Raw genomic sequence first — 24,000 nt, forward strand, 5'->3', positions numbered from 1 at the left:
CCTTACTAGCAGAACACACGACTGCCTCCTCAATGACACTCTACACAGAGACCTGGTCAAAAGTAGTGCACTATATAGGGAATAGGGTGCCATAGGCCCTGGTCAAAAGTAGTGCACTATATAGGGAATAGAGTGCCATTTGGGACACAAATCCAGCTCTACTCAGAGTAGGAAACAAACCCACAGCCTCAGCACTTTCTAATTCTATTTCCTGTCCAGAGAAGTGAAGTGCTGATGGAAATTAGATTTTCCTCCCTCCCGGGTGTCTGTCGTAACCAGGGCCGTAACCAAGGCCCTGACCCCCTGGTGAAGGTCGTTTTCCTGCTTCTCATTTTGGGGCTGTGTGATAGGCTGATGGGGATGGATGGTCGCTACCTGGTTAGCCTTCATAGCGGGGCCTGGCGCTGTAGCTCTCTCTCTCTCTCTCTCTCTCTCTCTCTCTCTCTCTCTCTCTCTCTCTCTCTCTCTCTCTCTCTCTCCTCTCTCTCTCTCTCCTCTCTCTCTCTCTCTCTCTCACACACACACACAGACACACACACCCTTCCTCTCCCACACCCTCCATCCCAGCACCCTCCCTCCTCCTCTCCCTCCCCTCCCTCCCTCCCTCCCTCCCTCCATCCTCTCCCCCTCTCCCCCCCTCCATCCCACCACCCTCCCTCCCTCCATCCTACCATCCTCTCCCCCTCTCCTCTCCCCTTCCTTCCCTCCCTCCCTCCATCCCACCACCCTCTCCCCCTCCCTCCCTCTCTCCCTCTCCCCCAACACCCACCCACCCTCCCCTCCCTCCTCCTCCCTCCCTCCCCTCCCTCCCTCCCTCCCTCCCTCCCTCCCACCACCCTCTCCCCCTCATCCCATCCCTCCCTCCATCCCACCACCCTCTCCCCCTCCATCCATCCCACCATCCTCTCCCCCTCCCTCCATCCCACCTCCCTCCCTCCCTCTCCCCCAACACCCATCCACCCTCCCTCCCACCCTCCCTCCCACCCTCCCTCCCACCACCCTCTCCCCCTCATCCCCTCCCTCCCTCCATCCCACCACCCTCTCCCTCCATCCCACAACCCTCCCTCCCTCCCTCCCTCTCTCTCCCCCAACACCCACCCTCCCTCCCACCCTCCCTCCCTCCCCCTCATCCCCTCCCCCCTCCATCCCACCACCCTCTCCCCCTCTCTCCATCCCCAGTCAAAGGAGATTGATGTTTGAGGAAGCACCTCTTGATCTTGTCTGGCTCTCTGCTGGTCGTTCTCACACACCACACACACACACACACACACACACACACACACACACACACACACACACACACACACCACACACACACACACACACACACACACACACACAGACAGTCCGGCCTCACAGAGCACCTAATTGAACGGTTAAGGATCAGAGGGCAGCTCTATACATCACTGTTCTTATAGACGGACACACACACACACACACACACACACACACACACACACACACACACACACACACACACACACACACACACACACACTCTCACTCTCACTCTCCCAGGGCAGCTCTATAGATCACTGTTATAATAGACAGATCCATAGTCTCTCTCTGCACTGCGGCTGGAGAAGGTTTTAATAGAAACGTGTGGGACAGGACTGTGTTTTATAGCCGTGTGTGTGTGCATGCGTGTCTGTAATTTACAGCGCCACGTCTGTCCGATGTTTGTTATTATTTATAATCATTGCTACTCGGTCACATTACGAATTGAGTAATATTTCCATTGACAAATATACACGTTAAATCTTTAGAAAAATTGGGAAATTATAATACAAGGATGAATGGGAAGGATGAATGGGAAGGATGAATGGGAAGGATGAAATGGGAGGATGAATGTGTCATGACTTCCGCCGAAGTCGGTCCCTCTCCTTGTCCGGGCGGCGTCACCGGCCTTCTAGCCATCGCCGATCCACTTTTCATTTTCCATTTGTTTTGTCTTTGTTTTTACACACCTGGTTTCCATCCCCCAATTACTTGTTCATTATTTAACCCTCTGTTTTGTATGTTATACGGTCCGTTATTGTGGGCTAGTTTATTATGTTGTATTTATTGATCCCTTGAGTAAATTACGTTCCTTACTCATATCTGCTGTCCTGCGCCTGACTCCTCCACACCAGCTACACACAGGCCGATTACAGAATGGGAGGATGAATGGGAGGGATCCCCTTGAAAGTTGACATATTTTCTTCTTCTCAAAGACATATTTTATATATTCTTTGTGGACTTTTTTCCCATTGTTATGTAACTCAAGTGGGTTGTACAGTAATTCTGACAACTGGGAGCTCTTTATTTGTGTGTAGATCTCTTTGTGCTTTTGTTTGTTAGAGACATACATTACCTATCTTTACAAGCCTTTCAATATAGAGACATACATTACCTATCTTTACAAGCCTTTCAATATAGAGACATACATTACCTATCTTTACAAGCCTTTCAATATAAAGACATACATTACCTATCTTTACAAGCCTTTCAGTATAGAGACATACATTACCTTTCCTCTGACATCATTACATTTTAGTCATTTAGCAGACGCTCTTATCCAGAGCGACTTACAGTAGTGAATGCATACATTTCATACATTTTTTTCTCCGTACTGGTCCCCCATGGGAGTCAAACCCACAACCCTGGCGTTGCAAACACCATGCTCTACCAACGGAGCCACACAGCTGTAGCTCCCCACCTCCGCTTCGTCAACAAAACAAAAACAATAACAGCCGTGGGCCAGACAGTGAGATGTTTCCTCTACTGCAGCCGTGGGCCAGACAGTGAGATGTTTCCTCTACTGCAGCCGTGGGCCAGACAGTGAGATGTTTCCTCTACTGCAGCCGTGGGCCAGACAGTGAGATGTTTCCTCTACTGCAGCCGTGGGCCAGACAGTGAGATGTTTCCTTTACTGTAGCCGTGGGCCAGACAGTGAGATGTTTCCTCTACTGCAGCCGTGGGCCAGACAGTGAGATGTTTCCTCTACTGCAGCCGTGGGCCAGACAGTGAGATGTTTCCTCTACTGTAGCCGTGGACCAGACAGTGAGATGTTTCCTCTACTGTAGCCGTGGGCCAGACAGTGAGATGTTTCCTCTACTGCAGCCGTGGGCCAGACAGTGAGATGTTTCCTCTACTGTAGCCGTGGACCAGACAGTGAGATGTTTCCTCTACTGTAGCCGTGGGCCAGACAGTGAGATGTTTCCTCTACTGCAGCCGTGGGCCAGACAGTGAGATGTTTCCTCTACTGCAGCCGTGGGCCAGACAGTGAGATGTTTCCTCTACTGCAGCCGTGTGTCAGACAGTGAGATGTTTCCTCTACTGTAGCCGTGTGTCAGACAGTGAGATGTTTCCTCTACTGTAGCCGTGGACCAGACAGTGAGATGTTTCCTCTACTGTAGCCGTGGACCAGACAGTGAGATGTTTCCTCTACTGTAGCCGTGGACCAGACAGTGAGATGTTTCCTCTACTGTAGCCGTGGACCAGACAGTGAGATGTTTCCTCTACTGCAGCCGTGGGCCAGACAGTGAGATGTTTCCTCTACTGTAGCCGTGGGCCAGACAGTGAGATGTTTCCTCTACTGCAGCCGTGTGTCAGACAGTGAGATGTTTCCTCTACTGCAGCCGTGGACCAGACAGTGAGATGTTTCCTCTACTGCAGCCGTGGACCAGACAGTGAGATGTTTCCTCTACTGCAGCCGTGTGTCAGACAGTGAGATGTTTCCTCTACTGCAGCCGTGGGCCAGACAGTGAGATGTTTCCTCTACTGCAGCCGTGTGTCAGACAGTGAGATGTTTCCTCTACTGCAGCCGTGTGTCAGACAGTGAGATGTTTCCTCTACTGCAGCCGTGGGCCAGACAGTGAGATGTTTCCTCTACTGCAGCCGTGTGTCAGACAGTGAGATGTTTCCTCTACTGCAGCCGTGTGTCAGACAGTGAGATGTTTCCTCTACTGCAGCCGTGGGCCAGACAGTGAAATGTTTCCTCTACTGTAGCCGTGGGCCAGACAGTGAGATGTTTCCTCTACTGCAGCTGTGGGCCAGACAGTGAGATGTTTCCTCTACTGCAGCCGTGGGCCAGACAGTGAGATGTTTCCTCTACTGCAGCCGTGTGTCAGACAGTGAGATGTTTCCTCTACTGCAGCCGTGGGCCAGACAGTGAGATGTTTCCTCTACTGCAGCCGTGGGCCAGACAGTGAGATGTTTCCTCTACTGCAGCCGTGTGTCAGACAGTGAGATGTTTCCTCTACTGCAGCCGTGGGCCAGACAGTGAGATGTTTCCTCTACTGCAGCCGTGGGCCAGACAGTGAGATGTTTCCTCTACTGCAGCCGTGGGCCAGACAGTGAGATGTTTCCTCTACTGCAGCCGTGTGTCAGACAGTGAGATGTTTCCTCTACTGCAGCCGTGGGCCAGACAGTGAGATGTTTCCTCTACTGCAGCCGTGGGCCAGACAGTGAGATGTTTCCTCTACTGCAGCCGTGGGCCAGACAGTGAGTTGTTTCTGCTACTGCAGCCGTGGGCCAGACAGTGAGATGTTTCCTCTACTGCAGCCGTGGACCAGACAGTGAGATGTTTCCTCTACTGCAGCCGTGGGCCAGACAGTGAGCTTTTTCCTCTACTGCAGACTCGATCTTTAAAGGAATCCTACCCTGAGAAGCCATCTTGTGTTTTGGCCATTAGTCCACTGTTAATACAATCCCCAAAACATGGTGCTTTTCAGCAGTCAACTTTCCAAGATAAAGCACTTGCGGTAGAGCAAAACCTTGCCTTTAACCATCATATTGGAAAGTACAGGAGTAGCTTTCGGGCTCCCGAGTGGTGCAGCGGCCTAAGGCACTACATCTCAGTGCTAGAGGCATCACTACAGACCCTGGTTCGATTCCAAGCTGTATCACAACCAGCCGTGATTGGGAGTCCCATAGGGCGGCACGCAATTGGCCCAGCGTCGTCCGGGTTTAGGGTTTGGTTGGGTTATTTCTTAATTGTAAATAAGAATTTGTTCTTAACTGACTTGCCTAGTTAAATAAATAGAAATACTGATTTAGTTAGCCCTGTACAACAGAACCAATGGGTCCATGTTCTAGCTGCTACGCTGCTGACCACACCAGTTCCATCTAGCAAATGTATTTTTATAAAGCTCTTTTTTACATCAGCAGTTGTCACAAAGGGCTTTACAGTTACCCCGGGCCTATCACCGTTTAGTTTCTCACTTAACTGATTTAAATGGAAAAGCTGATCTGCTGCTGGACATGCACCTGTGTGAAGTCGGTTACTACATGAATCCATCCCGCTAAGTGCACTTACCTACTGGCCCTCCCATCAGGTGGTGGGCAGGTATAGCAGGGGGTAATGCATTATGGGATTGACAGACGGGCTTACACAGGGAACAGTCTTCTCCAACCACTGTAGGGAAACAAAAGAGTGTAAAACTTCCCTGCAGTTTATCCCTTTTTTAATTTGAACCTTTATTTAACTAGGCAAGTCAGTTAAGAATAAATTAATATTTACAATGACGGCCTACACCGGCCAAACCCGGACGACGCTGGGCCAATTATTCTCCACCTTATGGGACTCCAAATCACAGCCGGTTGTGATACTGCCTGGATTCGAACCAGGGTGTCTGTAGTGACTTCTCTAACACTAGAGAGGCAGTGTCTTAGACCGCTGCGCCACTCGGGAGCCCTAAATAAGTGTTCTAACGTTCTCCTCAGGGTGTGTTCTTGCTAGCACTCTGTTTATGGTAACTATGACCTTTACAACTGACTCACTCATCGACTGTCAAATCACATCAGTCCTGGTCTGTAAGAGGGGAAGGATTGGTTCTATTCTCTCACAACCAGAGATGTGAACATGTTGAAGGATTGGTTCTATTCTCTCACAACCAGAGATGTGAACATGTTGAAGGATTGGTTCTATTCTCTCACAACCAGAGATGTGAACATGTTGAAGGATCGGTTCTGTTCTCTCACAATCAGAGATGTGAACATGTTGAAGGATTGGTTCTATTCTCTCACAACCAGAGATGTGAACATGTTGAAGGATTGGTTCTATTCTCTCACAACCAGAGATGTGAACATGTTGAAGGATTGGTTCTATTCTCTCACAACCAGAGATGTGAACATGTTGAAGGATTGGTTCTGTTCTCTCACAATCAGAGATGTGTACTGTGAACATGTTGAAGGATTGGTTCTGTTCTCTCACAATCAGAGATGTGTACTGTGAACATGTTGAAGGTTTGGTTCTGTTCTCTCAGAATCAGAGATGTGTACTGTGAACATGTTGAAGGTTTGGTTCTGTTCTCTCAGAATCAGAGATGTGTACTGTGAACATGTTGAAGGTTTGGTTCTGTTCTCTCAGAATCAGAGATGTGTACTGTGAACATGTTGAAGGTTTGGTTCTGTTCTCTCACAATCAGAGATGTGTACTGTGAACATGTTGAAGGATTGGTTCTATTCTCTCACAATCAGAGATGTGTACTGTGAACATGTTGAAGGTTTGGTTCTATTCTCTCAGAATCAGCTTGGGCTCAGTTGTTAACTCTAGTTGAAGAACATGTAGAGGACATGAGTCGGGTACATGGTTGCTCGTGGTCTCTCGTGATGGATCGCCCTGCCTACGACATAATCAGTGTCAACCCTCGGCCCAAAATGGAATTTAGTCTTGGTTAAGGCGTTATTCCTCCTGCGGTCCACACAGACTCCAGTGAGTCTCTACCCTCCAATGACCCTCACTCCCAGTCTGTTGACTGTATCTATACTGACCCCCTGTTGACTGCATCTAAACTGACCCCCTGTTGACTGTATCTAAACTGACCCCTGTTGACTGTATCTATACTGACCCCTGTTGACTGTATCTAAACTGACCCCTGTTGACTGTATCTATACTGACCCCTGTTGACTGTATCTAAACTGACCCCCTTTTGACTGTATCTAAACTGACCCCCTGTTGACTGTGTCTAAACTGACCCCTGTTGACTGTATCTATACTGACCCCTGTTGACTGTATCTATACTGACCCCTGTTGACTGTATCTATACTGACCCCTGTTGACTGTATCTAAACTGACCCCCTGTTGACTGTATCTAAACTGACCCCTGTTGACTGTTACTATACTGACCCCTGTTGACTGTATCTATACTGACCCCTGTTGACTGTATCTAAACTGACCCCTGTTGACTGTATCTAAACTGACCCCCTGTTGACTGTATCTAAACTGACCCCTGTATCTAAACTGACCCCTGTTGACTGTATCTAAACTGACCCCTGTTGACTGTATCTAAACTGACCCCTGTTGACTGTATCTAAACTGACCCATGTTGACTGTATCTAAACTGACCCATGTTGACTGTATCTAAACTGACCCCTGTTGACTGTATCTATACTGAACCCTGTTGACTGTATCTATACTGACCCCTGTTGACTGTATCTAAACTGACCCCTGTTGACTGTATCTAAACTGACCCCTGTTGACTGTATCTATACTGACCCCCGTTGACTGTATCTAAACTGACCCCCTGTTGACTGTATCTATACTGACCCCCGTTGACTGTATCTAAACTGACCCCTGTTGACTGTATCTAAACTGACCCCCTATTGACTGTATCTAAACTGACCCCCTGTTGACTGTATCTAAACTGACCCCTGTTGACTGTATCTAAACTGACCCCTGTTGACTGTATCTATACTGACCCCTGTTGACTGTATCTATACTGACCCCTGTTGACTGTATCTATACTGACCCCTGTTGACTGTATCTAAACTGACCTACATGACTGGCCATTTGTTTTACCTTGCCAACCCCAAGCCTCCACCTCTGAATCCTCTCCATCTGCCCTGGCCGTCTTTGCCACATGGCAGTGTAGTCTCATCATGTAGGGTTTCATATTTAACCTTCTGGTTGGCTGTATGATGCTTTTTGAAACAGGGGAAGGGGAGGCGCTAACCACAATGAGTGTAATGCTGATTTCCAATCCCTCCAGTATAATTTAAGTTCCTCCTGGAACCTCTGACTCAGAGAGAAGGAGCATATAAACTGACGGACCAATGACTCAGAGAGGGAGCAGATAAACTGACTGATCTCTGACTCAGAGAGAAGGAGCAGATAAACTGAGGGATCTCTGACTCAGAGAGAAGGAGCAGATAAACTGACTGATCTCTGACTCAGAGAGAAGGAGCAGATAAACTGATTGATCTCTGACTCAGAGAGAAGGAGCAGATAAACTGACTGACCTTTGCGCTCAACAACAACGCTGAGTTTCATGACATCACACACACAATGTAGGATGGGAAATAGAAAATTGGCAGACATGATTTGTTTTCAATGCACAAAGACCGACTTTCTGTGTGCAATGTCAGGCATTATACAGTGTTAAGAAAATAGATTGTTTGTCCTCTGCTCTAACACCAAGGCCCTCTCCCTTCCTGTCTTCCATGGCCTTCTACCTGCTAATCCAGGTACACTGTGTGCATCCCCATAGGGCTCTGGTCGAATGCAGTGCACTATATAGGAAATAAGGACTCTGGTCGAATGCAGTGCACTATATAGGAAATAGGGACTCTGGTCGAACGCAGTGCACTATTGTCACGGCTGTCTGAATGATCAGACCAAAGCGCAGCGTGTTCATAGTTCCACATATTTTATTTAACCGTGAAAAGTAATGCAAAACGCCAAAACTTGAAATAACGAAAACAACAAACTGTGATGCAGAGAGGAAAACACACTACTCAAAATTATAATCACCCACAAAAACAGGTGGGACAAACATCAACTTAAATATGACCTCTAATTAGAGTTAATGAGGATCAGCTGCCTCCAATTGGAGATCAACCCAAACAACACCAACATAGAAATACAAAACTAGAAACTGAACATAGAAATACAAAAACAGACAAATACCCCCTGTGACGCCCTGACCTACTCTACCATAGACAATAACAACTTACTATGGTCAGGACGTGACAACTATACAGGAAATTGGATGCCATTTGGGATGCAGACGTTGTCCCCAAGGCTGAGCTGCTCCAGCTACACACTAGACCCGTCCTTTCTGATGAGAACAGAGAAGGGAGGAGTTTGGTGGGATTAACGTTTTTTCTTCTTCTTCTAATTAATCCCATTGTTGCCTTTTTGAAGTCTGAATAGAGAGTCACTCCTACCTCTGGGCTCCAGATAACACTGGTCTGTCTCCCGCTGATTGGTCCCTGGTCATGTGACCTATAGACTTCCTATAGTGTCTGCGGCAAGGTGAATTGAAGGCCTGGGTGTTGAATTTGTGTCCTTTTGTCAGGCAGAGAAAAAAACAGTATAGATTGAGTTTGGTGTTGTGGTGGAGGAGCGGAGGGAGGAGAGGAGGAAGGCTATCAGACAGGAGGAGAGGAGGGAGGAGAGGAGGAGAGGTGAGGAGAGGAGGAGAGGAGAGGAGGGAGGCGCAGAGGGAGGAGAGGAGGAAGGCTATCAGACAGGAGGAGAGGAGGGAGGAGAGGAGGAGAGGTGAGGAGAGGAGGAGAGGAGAGGAGGGAGGCGCAGAGGGAGGAGAGGAGGAAGGCTATCAGACAGGAGGAGAGGAGGGAGGAGAGGAGGAGAGGAGGAGAAGAGGAAGGCTATCAGACAGGAGGAGAGGAGGAGAAGAGGAAGGCTATCAGACAGGAGGAGAGGAGGGAGGAGAGGAGGAGAAGAGGAAGGCTATTGGAGAGGAGGAGGAAGCTTATCGGAGAGGAGGGAGGAGAGGAGGAAGGCTATCAGACAGGAGGAGAGGAGGGAGGAGAGGAGGAGAGGTGAGTAGAGGAGGAGAGGAGCGGAGGGAGGAGAGGAGGAGAGGAGGAAGGCTATTGGAGAGGAGGTGCGGAAGGAAGAGAGGAGGAGAGGAGGGAGGAGAGGAGGAGCGGAGGGAGGAGAGGAGGAGAGGAGGGAGGAGAGGAAAGGAGGAGTAATTCAACAACCACAAAAACACTGTTCATTTCCCAAATGGCTCCTATGTTCTATATAGCGCACCATTTAGGACAGAAACCCAGTTTATTGTGATTAGTTTGAAGTAGAATAAGCTTCATTGTGTTGGCTGCTCAAGGACTTTCTTCAAACAACTACTGTTGTTGTGGTGTACTTCTGCATTCATTTATTTTTGGTTGGTATAATTATAATACATTTTACACAACCTCTCGCTTCATTTCTCGTCTAGAAAAAGGGATTGAAACACTGAACATCTGTGCACATCAAACTGTCCTTCTAGTTACTTCCATCCACGACATACCTAAAACATCCACACACACACACACACACACACACACACACACACACACACACACACACACACACACACACACACACACACACACACACACACACACACACACACCACACACACACACACACACACACACACATATACAAAGCATCCTTACTCACTCACTGACACACCCAAAACATCTCTACACACACACACACACACACACACACACACACACACACACACACACACACACACACACACACACACACACACACACACACACACACAACATTCTTGCACTGCCTCTAAAATAATGCAGTACTTCAAAATCAATACAATCATATATCTATACTTACTGTATAACCTTATATATCTCACACCCAATGCGTCAACTTTCTCAAACAACAGTGGCTGGTTGGTGGTTGAGCAATGCTTGACAATGACAGGTTCCCTTTTTGGACCTGTTTTTAATGTTAGTAAACAATAAAAAAAACTTTTCAAGCCGTATTTTTAATGCCTCCATTCTTCTGATTTAATAATTCATGGTCTATCTGGTGTAATTTGTGTCTAACAGTTTGTCACCAGACTTTGTTGAATTATAGATAGAAGGTAGTTTATTATTCCAAAAGTCAAACATATACAGGAAGAAACTAGTCATACAGTCTGAAGGTACACACACACTGACACAGACACACACACACACACACAGACACACAGACACACACACACAGAGACATAACTCTGGGACTGACAAAACTTTTCTAAATCTTTGTTATCCTGCTGTGCATAAGCCTTGGGAAGCTAACACAAGTCTTTGTTATCCTGCTGTGCATAAGCCTTGGGAAGCTAACACAAGTCTTTGTTATCCTGCTGTGCATAAGCCTTGAGAAGCTAACACAAGTCTTTGTTATCCTGCTGTGCATAAGCCTTGAGAAGCTAACACAAGTCTTTATTATCCTGCTGTGCATAAGCCTTGAGAAGCTAACACAAGTCTTTATTATCCTGCTGTGCATAAGCCTTGAGAAGCTAACACAAGTATTTGTTATCCTGCTGTGCATAAGCCTTGGGAAGCTAACACAAGTCTTTATTATCCTGCTGTGCATAAGCCTTGGGAAGCTAACACAAGTATTTGTTATCCTGCTGTGCATAAGCCATGGGAAGCTAACACAAGTCTTTATTATCCTGCTGTGCATAAGCCTTGAGAAGCTAACACAAGTCTTTGTTATCCTGCTGTGCATAAGCCTTGGGAAGCTAACACAAGTCTTTGTTATCCTGCTGTGCATAAGCCTTGGGAAGCTAACACAAGTATTTGTTATCCTGCTGTGCATAAGCCTTGGGAAGCTAACACAAGTCTTTATTATCCTGCTGTGCATAAGCCTTGAGAAGCTAACACAAGTCTTTATTATCCTGCTGTGCATAAGCCTTGGGAAGCTAACACAAGTATTTGTTATCCTGCTGTGCATAAGCCTTGAGAAGCTAACACAAGTATTTGTTATCCTGCTGTGCATAAGCCTTGGGAAGCTAACACAAGTCTTTATTATCCTGCTGTGCATAAGCCTTGAGAAGCTAACACTAAGGCAGTAAACACACACTAACTGTAGATGGATGGTCAGCTGTTTTGTAATTGGTTCGATAATCCATAGTTACACAAGACTGACTACCCTTCAGGTCCTCATTCTGCAACGACTCCTTTTTGATTTACACTCTCTGTTACACCCTGAACTGAGCGTGACACACACACACACACACACACACACACACACACACACACACACACACACACACACACACACACACACACACACACACATCAATGTGGAGCAGTGGGAGGCTGTGGGTTGCCCTGGTGATTATTCAACTTCACAACTTCCCAGATGGCTTTTGAAATGGCGTTGTCATTTGTTGCAAACGTGTGTTTTCTGGTGTTAGACCAGTCGTTAAACACAAGACAGAGCACTGGGTGTGTATTAACGATGGGCAGGTGTCATCAAGGTAGTCAAATGGATGTCAAAACGTCATCTTTAAAGGTCATTCTGAATCCAATATAAAATAGCCTTTTATGTATCTAAAATATCACTCACAATATTTGTTCTGGATTGAAATGCAAAAAATGTGCACAAAAAAAATAAAATAAAATGTTTCTCTCATGGCTAACTACCAGATAGTTTGAAAAGACAGGCTGAGTGGGCGGGTAGCTTATTTAAGCTCTTTGAAACGCCTATGTCAAGAAACTTGGATGCAGTGAGCAGTGTTGCAGTAAAATCATCTCAAGTAAATTTGGTGAAACACAAATCAACTCAAACAACATTGAAATTACAAAAATGTTTGATATATTTGACATGTCTCTTGTGATGCAGTTAAACCTCCCCATGTTGGCTGCAAGACCTAGCTAGCCGGTAACTAGCTAACACCAGACACAGATGAAGACCTAGCTAGCCGGTAACTAGCTAACACCAGACACAGATGAAGACCTAGCTACCCAGTAACTAGCTAACACCAGACACAGATGAAGACCTAGCTAGCCAGTAACTAGCTAACAACAGACACAGATGAAGACCTAGCTAGCCAGTAACTAGCTAACAACAGACACAGATGAAGACCTAGCTAGCCAGTAACTAGCTAACACCAGACACAGATGAAGACCTAGCTAGCCAGTAACTAGCTAACACCAGACACAGATGAAGACCTACCTAGCCAGTAACTACCTAACAACAGACACAGATGAAGACCTAGCTAGCCAGTAACTAGCTAACACCAGACACAGGTGAAGACCTAGCTGGCCAGTAACTAGCTAACGCCAGACACAGATGAAGACCTAGCTAGCCAGTAACTAGCTAACACCAGACACAGGTGAAGACCTAGCTAGCCAGTAACTAGCTAACACCAGACACAGATGAAGACCTAGCTAGCCAGTAACTAGCTAACACCAGACACAGACGAAGACCTAGCTAGCCAGTAACTAGCTAACACCAGACACAGATGAAGACCTAGCTAGCCAGTAACTAGCTAACACCAGACACAGATGAAGACCTAGCTAGCCAGTAACTAGCTAACACCAGACACATATGAAAGGGGAAACGTATAAATATCTTTGCCATAGACTTTTAATTATATTCACCACAGGTTAATGAGAAGGGTGTGTTTGAAAGGATGCACATAACTCTGCAATGTTGGGTTGTATTGGAGAGAGTCTCAGTCTTAAATCATTTCCCACACACAGTCTGTGCCTGTATTTAGTTTTCATGCTAGTGAGGGCTGAGAATCCACTCTCACATAGGTACGTGGTTGCAAAGGGCATCAGTGTCTTAACAGAGCGATTGACCAAGGCAGGAAACTCTGAGTGCAGCCCAATCCAGAAATCTGGCAGTGGCTTCTGATTAAATTCAATTTTCACAGAACCGCTTGTTGCAATTTCAATGAGGGTCTCTTGTTCAGATATGGGTAAATGGACTGGAGGCAGGCCATGAAAGGGATAACGAATCCAGTTGTTTGTGTGGTCCGTTTCGGGAAATTACCTGCGTAATTGCGCACCCAACTCACTCAGGTGCTTCACTATATCACGTTTTACATTGTCCGTAAGCTTGAGTTCATTTGCACACAAAAAATCATACAACGATGGAAAGAACTGTGTGTTGTCCTTGTTAATGCAGACAGAGAGCTCCAACTTCTTAATCATAGCCTGAATTTTGTCCCGCACATTGAATATAGTTGCAGAGAGTCCCTGTAATCCTAGATTCAGATCATTCAGGCGAGAAAAAACATCACCCAGATAGGCCAGTGGTGTGAGAAACTCGTCATCGTGCAAGCAGTCAGACAAGTGAAAATGATGGTCAGTAAAGAAAACTTTAAGCTCATCCCTCAATTAAAAAAAAACGTGTCAATACTAGAGGTCGACCAATTGTGATTTTTCAACGCCGATACTGATACCGATTATTGGAGGACCAAAAAAAGCCGATACCAATTAATCGGCCGATTTTTATTTATTTTATTGATTTATTTGTAATAATGACAATTACAACAATACTGAATGAACACTTATTTTAACTTAATATAATACATAAATAAAATCAATTTATTCTCAAATAAATAATGAAACCTGTTCAATCTGGTTAAATTATTCAAAAACACAGTGTTGGAGAAGAAAGTAAAAGTGCAATATGTGCCATGTAAAAAAGCTAACGTTTAAGTTCCTTGCTCAGAACATGAAAACATATGAAAGCTGGTGGTTCAGTATTCCCAGTTCATCAATATTCCCAGTTCTTCAATATTCCCAGTTAAGAAGTTTTAGGTTGTAGTTATTATAGGAATTATGACGCGTCGACTATTTCTCTCTATACCATTTGTATTTCATATACCTTTGACTATTGGATGTTCTTATAGGCACTATAGTATTGCTATTCTAATCTCGGGAGTTGATAGGCTTGAAGTCATAAACAGCGCTGTGAAGCAAGCATTGCTAAGAGCTGCTGGCAAACGCAGTAGTGTCCTGTTTGAATGAATGCTTACGAGCCTGCTGCTGCCTACCACCGCTCAGTCAGACTGCTCTATCAAATAGTAGACTTAATAATATAATATACACAAATACGAGCCTGCTGCTGCCTACCACTGCTCAGACTGCTCTATCAAATGTCAAATCGTAGACTTAACTATAATATAATAAACACAGAAATACGAGCCTTTGGTCATTAATATGGTCAAATCCGGAAACTATAATTTCGAAAACAGAATGTTTATTCTTTCAGTGAAATACGGAACCGTTCCGTATTTTATCTAACGGGTGGCATCCATAAGTGTAAATATTGCTGTTACATTGTACAGCCTTCAATGTTATGTCATAATTATGTACAATTCTGGAAAATGAATTACGGTCTTCACACAGTTTGCAACGAGCCAGGTGGCCCAAACTGTTGCATATACCCTGACTCTGCGTGCAATGAACGCAAGAGAAGTGACACAATTTCCCTAGTTTAATATTGCCTGCTAACATGAATTTCTTTTAACTAAATATGCAGGTTTAAAAATATATACATCTGTGTATTGATTTTAAGAAAGGCATTGATGGTTATGGTTAGGTACATTTGTGCAAAGATTGTGCTTTTTTAGCGAATGCGCTTTTGTTAAAACATCACCCGTTTGGCGAAGTTGAAATAGGCTGTGATTCGATGATAAATGAACAGGCACCGCATTGATTATATGCAACGCAGGACAAGTTTATTAGCCTAGTAATATCATCAACCATGTGTAGTTAACTAGTGATTATGTTAAGATTGATTGTTTTTTATAAGATAAGTTTAATGCTAGCTAGCAACTTACCTTGGCTCCTTGCTGCACTCACGTAACAGGTAGTCAGCCTGCTACGCAGTCTCCTCGTGGAGTGCAATGTAATCGGCCATAATCTGCCTCCAAAAAGACTGATTACCGAAACTTGAAATCGGCTCTAATATCCAATGGGGCTGTCAACCTCTAGTCAATACTTTGCACCTTGATAACAAGCGCACGAATGTAAGTTGTAAAAGCATTACATGGTCGCTGCCCATATCATTACATAATGCAGAAAATACACAAGAATTCAGGGGCCTTACTTTAACAAAGTTAACCATTTTCACTGTAGTGTCCAAAACATCTTTCAAGCTGTCAAGCATTCCCTTGGCAGCAACAGTCTCTCGGTGGATGCTGTAGTGTACCCAAGTGGCATCAGGGGAAACTGCTTGCTCCTCTATGTCTCCCGGTCATGGCTTTTGCGCCAGCAGTACAGATATCAACATGAGCCGCAGCTACGTTTGGCTACATACGGACGTTTGGCTACATACGGACCGTTAGTGGAATTCCCGCGAGAGAGTAACGGTTAATGTGATTGGATATTAATTATTTGACTAGGCTACCTGTATTTGACATAGTGTTGTTATTTTGCTGAACACTAGATGGTTTAATTAGATTTTTGACAGTGAAACGAGGCGACACAGATGAGAGAAAAACCTCACCCAAATGTACAGCCCCGTTGGAAAATATAAACGGACTGTTTGAAAATATGAAGAAGAAAAAGATTTGCAAAAAAAAATAAAAAAATCTATTTTTTATTTGGCGTACCCCGACGGCGTTACACATACCCCAGTTTGGGAATACCTGGCTATAACCCCCATAACCCCCACAACCCCCATAAACATAGACAGGTTCCACACTGAAAATACAAAAAAAAAAAAATGTTGATACAGACAAAGAGCTTATTTTCTTCAGATTCATTAAGCATAGGCCTCCTCAACCAAACAGACGTTGTGACTGTAAATCATCCTTAAACACTGTTCAGCAATTCAGAAAATTCAAAAGAACATTGCAGAATACACTAAATTCAAGGTCCGTATATCGAAAAGAAAACAGAAGTTTGGTTTGTAACCCTGAAAAAAAAAATTGTCCTTCAACTTCCCAAATGATCAACTGTTCCAGACACGAGAAAATATTCTGTTTCATTTTATTCTGTTATATTTTACATCGTGTTTTTTATTTTAATTTTTTTACTCAAAAATAGGTGTCTTGGCTGTAATAAGGTCTTGGGAAATAATAAATTAACAAACAAGGCCATGCTATTGCACAGCCGTAGGCTTCTACAAGCAAGCACCACTATCGAAGTTACTATAGTTTTGAAGATTGTGTTCTATATTATAACCTAGTTGATTTTACAGATTGTGTTCTATATTATAACCTAGTTGATTTTACAGATTGTGTTCTATATTATAACCTAGTTGATTTTACAGATTGTGTTCTATATTATAACCTAGTTGATTTTACAGATTGTGTTCTATATTATAACCTAGTTGATTTTACAGATTGTGTTCCACGATATAATATAACCAGTTGATATTACGGTTTCAATAAATGTATCTTACATTACTCTTTTTTTGATTGACTGAGTATATATGGGTCAATTTAGCAATTGGAATTGTTATCTGTAGGCCGTCATCGTAAATAAGAATTTGTTCTTAACTGACTTGCCTAGTTAAATAAAGGTTCAATAAAGGTTAAATTAAAATTAAAATGGTTAAGATAAGTTAGGCACTGGAGCACACTGTGGATACAGGACTATAGATGAGTTAGGGACTGTAGCACACTGTGGGTACAGGACTATAGATGCGTTAGGGACTGTAGCTCACTGTGGGTACAGAACTATAGATAAGTTAGGGACTGTAGCACACTGAGTACAGGACTATAGATGCGTTAGGGACTGTAGCTCACTGTGGGTACAGGACTATAGATGCGTTAGGGACTGTAGCTCACTGTGGGTACAGGACTATAGATGCGTTAGGGACTGTAGGTCACTGTGGGTACAGGACTATAGATAATTTAGGCACTGTAGCACACTGTGAGTACAGGACTATAGATAAGTTAGGGACTGTAGCACACTGAGTACAGGACTATAGATGCGTTAGGGACTGTAGCTCACTGTGGGTACAGGACTATAGATAAGTTAGGCACTGTAGCACACTGTGAGTACAGGACTATAGATAAGTTAGGCACTGTAGCACACTGTGAGTAGAGGACTATAGATGAGTTAGTCACTGTAGCTCACTGTGAGTACAGGACTATAGATAAGTTAGGGACTCTAGCACACTGTGGGTACAGGACTATAGATGAGTTAGGCACTGTAGCACACTGTGGGTACAGGACTATAGATGCCCATCCCTATTATGTTTCTGGTGTTAGACTAGCAGTAATGCAGAAGACAGAGCACTGGTTAGTCTTCTCCCACCCTGACCCTAATCACCAATCACCACACAGCGTATTGCTGGAAACTAAATTAAAGATCGATTTTCCACCGGCCAGCCAGACACGACTCTCTCCTCCTCTCCTCTGCTCTTTCTCTCTTTCTCTCCTCGTCATATGGCTTTGTCTATTTGTTTTTATCGCAGTGGTAGTGGGAATAATTAGTTGGCTCTACTCCTTCACCCCCCAGGGAGACACTGTTTTAGTTGGCTCTACTCCTTCACCCCCCAGGGAGACACTGTTTTAGTTGGCTCTGCTCCTTCACCCTCACCCCCCAGGGAGACACTGTTTTAGTTGGCTCTGCTCCTTCACCCTCACCCCCCAGGGAGACACTGTTTTAGTTGGCTCTGCTCCTTCGCCCCCCAGGGAGACACTGTTTTAGTTGGCTCTACTCCTTCACCCTCACCCCCCAGGGAGACACTGTTTTAGTTGGCTCTGCTCCTTCACCCTCACCCCCCAGGGAGACACTGTTTTAGTTGGCTCTACTCCTTCACCCTCATCCCCCAGGGAGACACTGTTTTAGTTGGCTCTACTCCTTCACCCCCCAGGGAGACACTGTTTTAGTTGGCTCTGCTCCTTCACCCTCACCCCCCAGGGAGACACTGTTTTAGTTGGCTCTGCTCCTTCACCCTCACCCCCCAGGGAGACACTGTTTTAGTTGGCTCTGCTCCTTCGTCCCCCAGGGAGACACTGTTTTAGTTGGCTCTGCTCCTTCACCCCCCAATGAGACACTGTTTTACTTGGCTCTGCTCCTTCACCCCCCCAGGGAGACACTGTTTTAGTTGGCTCTACTCCTTCACCCTCACCCCCCAGGGAGACACTGTTTTAGTTGGCTCTGCTCCTTCACCCCCCAGGGAGACACTGTTTTAGTTGGCTCTACTCCTTCACCCTCACCCCCCAGGGAGACACTGTTTTAGTTGGCTCTGCTCCTTCACCCTCACCCCCCAGGGAGACACTGTTTTAGTTGGCTCTGCTCCTTCGCCCCCCAGGGAGACACTGTTTTAGTTGGCTCTACTCCTTCACCCTCACCCCCCAGGGAGACACTGTTTTAGTTGGCTCTGCTCCTTCACCCTCACCCCCCAGGGAGACACTGTTTTAGTTGGCTCTACTCCTTCACCCTCATCCCCCAGGGAGACACTGTTTTAGTTGGCTCTACTCCTTCACCCCCCAGGGAGACACTGTTTTAGTTGGCTCTGCTCCTTCACCCTCACCCCCCAGGGAGACACTGTTTTAGTTGGCTCTGCTCCTTCACCCTCACCCCCCAGGGAGACACTGTTTTAGTTGGCTCTGCTCCTTCGTCCCCCAGGGAGACACTGTTTTAGTTGGCTCTGCTCCTTCACCCCCCAATGAGACACTGTTTTACTTGGCTCTGCTCCTTCACCCCCCCAGGGAGACACTGTTTTAGTTGGCTCTACTCCTTCACCCTCACCCCCCAGGGAGACACTGTTTTAGTTGGCTCTGCTCCTTCACCCCCCAGGGAGACACTGTTTTAGTTGGCTCTACTCCTTCACCCTCACCCCCCAGGGAGACACTGTTTTAGTTGGCTCTGCTCCTTCACCCTCACCCCCCAGGGAGACACTGTTTTAGTTGGCTCTGCTCCTTCACCCCCCAGGGAGACACTGTTTTAGTTGGCTCTGCTCCTTCACCCTCACCCCCCTGGGAGACACTGTTTTAGTTGGCTCTACTCCTTCACCCCTCAGAGAGACACTGTTTTAGTTGGCTCTACTCCTTCACCCCCCAGGGAGACACTGTTTTAGTTGGCTCTGCTCCTTCACCCTCACCCCCCAGGGAGACACTGTTTTAGTTGGCTCTGCTCCTTCACCCTCACCCCCCAGGGAGACACTGTTTTAGTTGGCTCTGCTCCTTCGTCCCCCAGGGAGACACTGTTTTAGTTGGCTCTGCTCCTTCACCCCCCAGGGAGACACTGTTTTACTTGGCTCTGCTCCTTCACCCCCCCAGGGAGACACTGTTTTAGTTGGCTCTGCTCCTTCACCCCCCAGGGAGAGACTGTTTTAGTTGGCTCTTCTCCTTCACCCCCCAGGGAGACGCTGTTTTAGTTGGCTCTGCTCCTTCACCCCCCAGTGAGACACTGTTTTAGTTGGCTCTACTCCTTCACCCTCACCCCCCAGGGAGACACTGTTTTAGTTGGCTCTGCTCCTTCACCCTCACCCCCCAGGGAGACACTGTTTTAGTTGGCTCTGCTCCTTCACCCTCACCCCGCAGGGAGACACTGTTTTAGTTGGCTCTGCTCCTTCACCCTCACCCCCCAGGGAGACACTGTTTTAGTTGGCTCTGCTCCTTCGCCCCCCAGGGAGACACTGTTTTAGTTGGTTCTGCTCCTTCACCCCCCAGGGAGACACTGTTTTAGTTGGCTCTGCTCCTTCACCGACCCCAGGGAGACACTGTTTTAGTTGGCTCTGCTCCTTCACCCCCCAGGGAGAGACTGTTTTAGTTGGCTCTTCTCCTTCACCCCCCAGGGAGACACTGTTTTAGTTGGCTCTGCTCCCTCACCCCCCAGGGAGACACTGTTTTAGTTGGCTCTACTCCTTCACCCTCACCCCCCAGGGAGACACTGTTTTAGTTGGCTCTGCTCCTTCACCCTCACCCCCCAGGGAGACACTGTTTTAGTTGGCTCTGCTCCTTCACCCCCCAGGGAGACACTGTTTTAGTTGGCTCTGCTCCTTCACCCTCACCCCCCAGGGAGACACTGTTTTAGTTGGCTCTGCTCCTTCACCCCCCAGGGAGACACTGTTTTAGTTGGCTCTGCTCCTTCGCCCCCCAGGGAGACACTGTTTTAGTTGGCTCTGCTCCTTCACCCCCCAGGGAGACACTGTTTTAGTTGGCTCTGCTCCTTCACCCCCCAGGGAGACACTGTTTTAGTTGGCTCTACTCCTTCACCCCCCAGGGAGACACTTTTTTAGTTGGCTCTACTCCTTCCCCCCCCAGGGAGACACTGTTTTAGTTGGCTCTTCACCTTCACCCCCCAGGGAGACACTGTTCGAGTTGGCTCTGCTCCTTCACCCCCCAGGGACACACTGTTTTAATTGGCTCTGCTCCTTCACCCCCCAGGGAGACACTGTTTTAGTTGGCTCTGCTCCTTCACCTCCCAGGGAGACACTGTTTTAGTTGGCTCTGCTCCTTCACCCCCCAGGGAGACACTGTTTTAGTTGGGTCTGCTCCTTCACCCTCACCCCCCAGGGAGACACTGTTTTAGTTGGCTCTACTCCTTCACCCTCACCCCCCCCCAGGGAGACACTGTTTTAGTTGGCTCTGCTCCTTCACCCCCCAGGGAGACACTGTTTTAGTTGGCTCTGCTCCTTCACCCCCCAGGGAGACACTGTTTTAGTTGGCTCTACTCCTTCACCCCCCAGGGAGACACTGTTTTAGTTGGCTCTTCACCTTCACCCCCCAGGGAGACACTGTTTTAGTTGGCTCTGCTCCTTCACCCCCCAGGGAGACACTGTTTTAGTTGGCTCTGCTCCTTCACCCCCCAGGGAGACACTGTTTTAGTTGGCTCTGCTCCTTCACCCCCAGGGAGACACTGTTTTAGTTGGCTCTGCTCCTTCACCCCCAAGGGAGACACTGTTTTAGTTGGCTCTGCTCCTTCACCCCCCAGGGAGACACTGTTTTAGTTGGCTCTGCTCCTTCACCCCCCAGGGAGACACTGTTTTAGTTGGCTCTGCTCCTTCGCCCCCCAGGGAGACACTGTTTTAGTTGTCTCTGCTCCTTCACCCCCCAGGGAGACACTGTTTTAGTTGGCTCTGCTCCTTCACCCTCACCCCCCAGGGAGACACTGTTTTAGTTGGCTCTGCTCCTTCACCCCCCAGGGAGACACTGTTTTAGTTGGCTCTGCTCCTTCACCCCCCAGGGAGACACTGTTTTAGTTGGCTCTACTCCTTCACCCTCACCCCCCAGGGAGACACTGTTTTAGTTGGCTCTGCTCCTTCACCCTCACCCCCCAGGGAGACACTGTTTTAGTTGGCTCTGCTCCTTCACCCTCACCCCGCAGGGAGACACTGTTTTAGTTGGCTCTGCTCCTTCACCCTCACCCCCCAGGGAGACACTGTTTTAGTTGGCTCTGCTCCTTCGCCCCCCAGGGAGACACTGTTTTAGTTGGTTCTGCTCCTTCACCCCCCAGGGAGACACTGTTTTAGTTGGCTCTGCTCCTTCACCGACCCCAGGGAGACACTGTTTTAGTTGGGTCTGCTCCTTCACCCCCCAGGGAGAGACTGTTTTAGTTGGCTCTTCTCCTTCACCCCCCAGGGAGACACTGTTTTAGTTGGCTCTGCTCCCTCACCCCCCAGGGAGACACTGTTTTAGTTGGCTCTACTCCTTCACCCTCACCCCCCAGGGAGACACTGTTTTAGTTGGCTCTGCTCCTTCACCCCCCAGGGAGACACTGTTTTAGTTGGCTCTGCTCCTTCACCCCCCAGGGAGACACTGTTTTAGTTGGCTCTACTCCTTCACCCCCCAGGGAGACACTGTTTTAGTTGGCTCTGCTCCTTCACCCCCCAGGGAGACACTGTTTTAGTTGGCTCTACTCCTTCACCCCCCAGGGAGACACTGTTTTAGTTGGCTCTACTCCTTCACCCCCCAGGGAGACACTGTTTTAGTTGGCTCTACTCCTTCACCCCCCAGGGAGACACTGTTTTAGTTGGCTCTGCTCCTTCACCCTCACCCCCCAGGGAGACACTGTTTTAGTTGGCTCTTCTCCTTCACCCCCCAGGGAGACACTGTTTTAGTTGGCTCTGCTCCTTCACCCTCACCCCCCAGGGAGACACTGTTTTAGTTGGCTCTACTCCTTCACCCCCCAGGGAGACACTGTTTTAGTTGGCTCTGCTCCTTCAACCCCCAGGGAGACACTGTTTTAGTTGGCTCTGCTCCTTCACCCCCCAGGGATACACTGTTTTAGTTGGCTCTGCTCCTTCACCCCCCAGGGAGACACTGTTTTAGTTGGCTCTACACCTTCACCCCCCAGGGAGACACTGTTTTAGTTGGCTCTACTCCTTCACCCCCCAGGGAGACACTGTTTTAGTTGGCTCTGCCCCTTCACCCCCCAGGGATACACTGTTTTAGTTGGCTCTGCTCCTCCACCCCCCAGGGAGACACTGTTTTAGTTGGCTCTACTCCTTCACCCCCCAGGGAGCCACTGTTTTAGTTGGCTCTGCTCCTTCACCCCCCAGGGAGACACTGTTTTAGTTGGCTCTGCTCCTTCACCCCCCAGGGAGACACTGTTTTAGTTGGCTCTGCTCCTTCACCCCCCAGGGAGACACTGTTTTAGTTGGCTCTACTCCTTCACCCCCCCCCCCCAGGGAGACACTGTTTTAGTTGGCTCTGCTCCTTCACCCCCCAGGGAGACACTGTTTTAGTTGGCTCTACTCCTTCACCCCCCAGGGAGACACTGTTTTAGTTGGCTCTACTCCTTCACCCCCCAGGGAGACACTGTTTTAGTTGGCTCTGCTCCTTCACCCTCACCCCCCAGGGAGACACTGTTTTAGTTGGCTCTTCTCCTTTACCCCCCAGGGAGACACTGTTTTAGTTGGCTCTGCTCCTTCACCCTCACCCTCCAGGGAGACACGATTTTAGTTGGCTCTACTCCTTCACCCCCCAGGGAGACACTGTTTTAGTTGGCTCTACTCCTTCACCCCCCAGGGAGACACTGTTTTAGTTGGCTCTGCTCCTTCACCCCCCAGGGATACACTGTTTTAGTTGGCTCTACTCCTTCACCCCCCAGGGAGACACTGTTTTAGTTGGCTCTGCTCCTTCACCCCCCAGGGATACACTATTTTAGTTGGCTCTGCTCCTCCACCCCCCAGGGAGACACTGTTTTAGTTGGCTCTACTCCTTCACCCCCCAGGGAGACACTGTTTTAGTTGGCTCTACTCCTTCACCCCCCAGGGAGACACTGTTTTAGTTGGCTCTGCTCCTTCACCCCCCAGGGAGACACTGTTTTAGTTGGCTCTACTCCTTCACCCCCCAGGGAGACACTGTTTTAGTTGGCTCTGCTCCTTCACCCCCCAGGGAG

At 47.4% G+C, this 24,000-nt stretch overlaps 1 protein-coding gene across 4 annotated transcripts in view; it reads left to right on the top strand.

Annotated features, from left to right (window-relative positions):
* LOC106595545 (receptor-type tyrosine-protein phosphatase mu) overlaps positions 1 to 24,000 on the top strand; it is a 716,546-nt gene that overhangs the window by 348,205 nt on the left and 344,341 nt on the right. The window lies entirely within an intron of this gene.

The sequence above is a fragment of the Salmo salar genome, chromosome 14 (assembly GCF_965601325.2).
Source record: "Salmo salar chromosome 14, fSalSal1, whole genome shotgun sequence".
Taxonomy (NCBI): domain Eukaryota; kingdom Metazoa; phylum Chordata; class Actinopteri; order Salmoniformes; family Salmonidae; genus Salmo; species Salmo salar.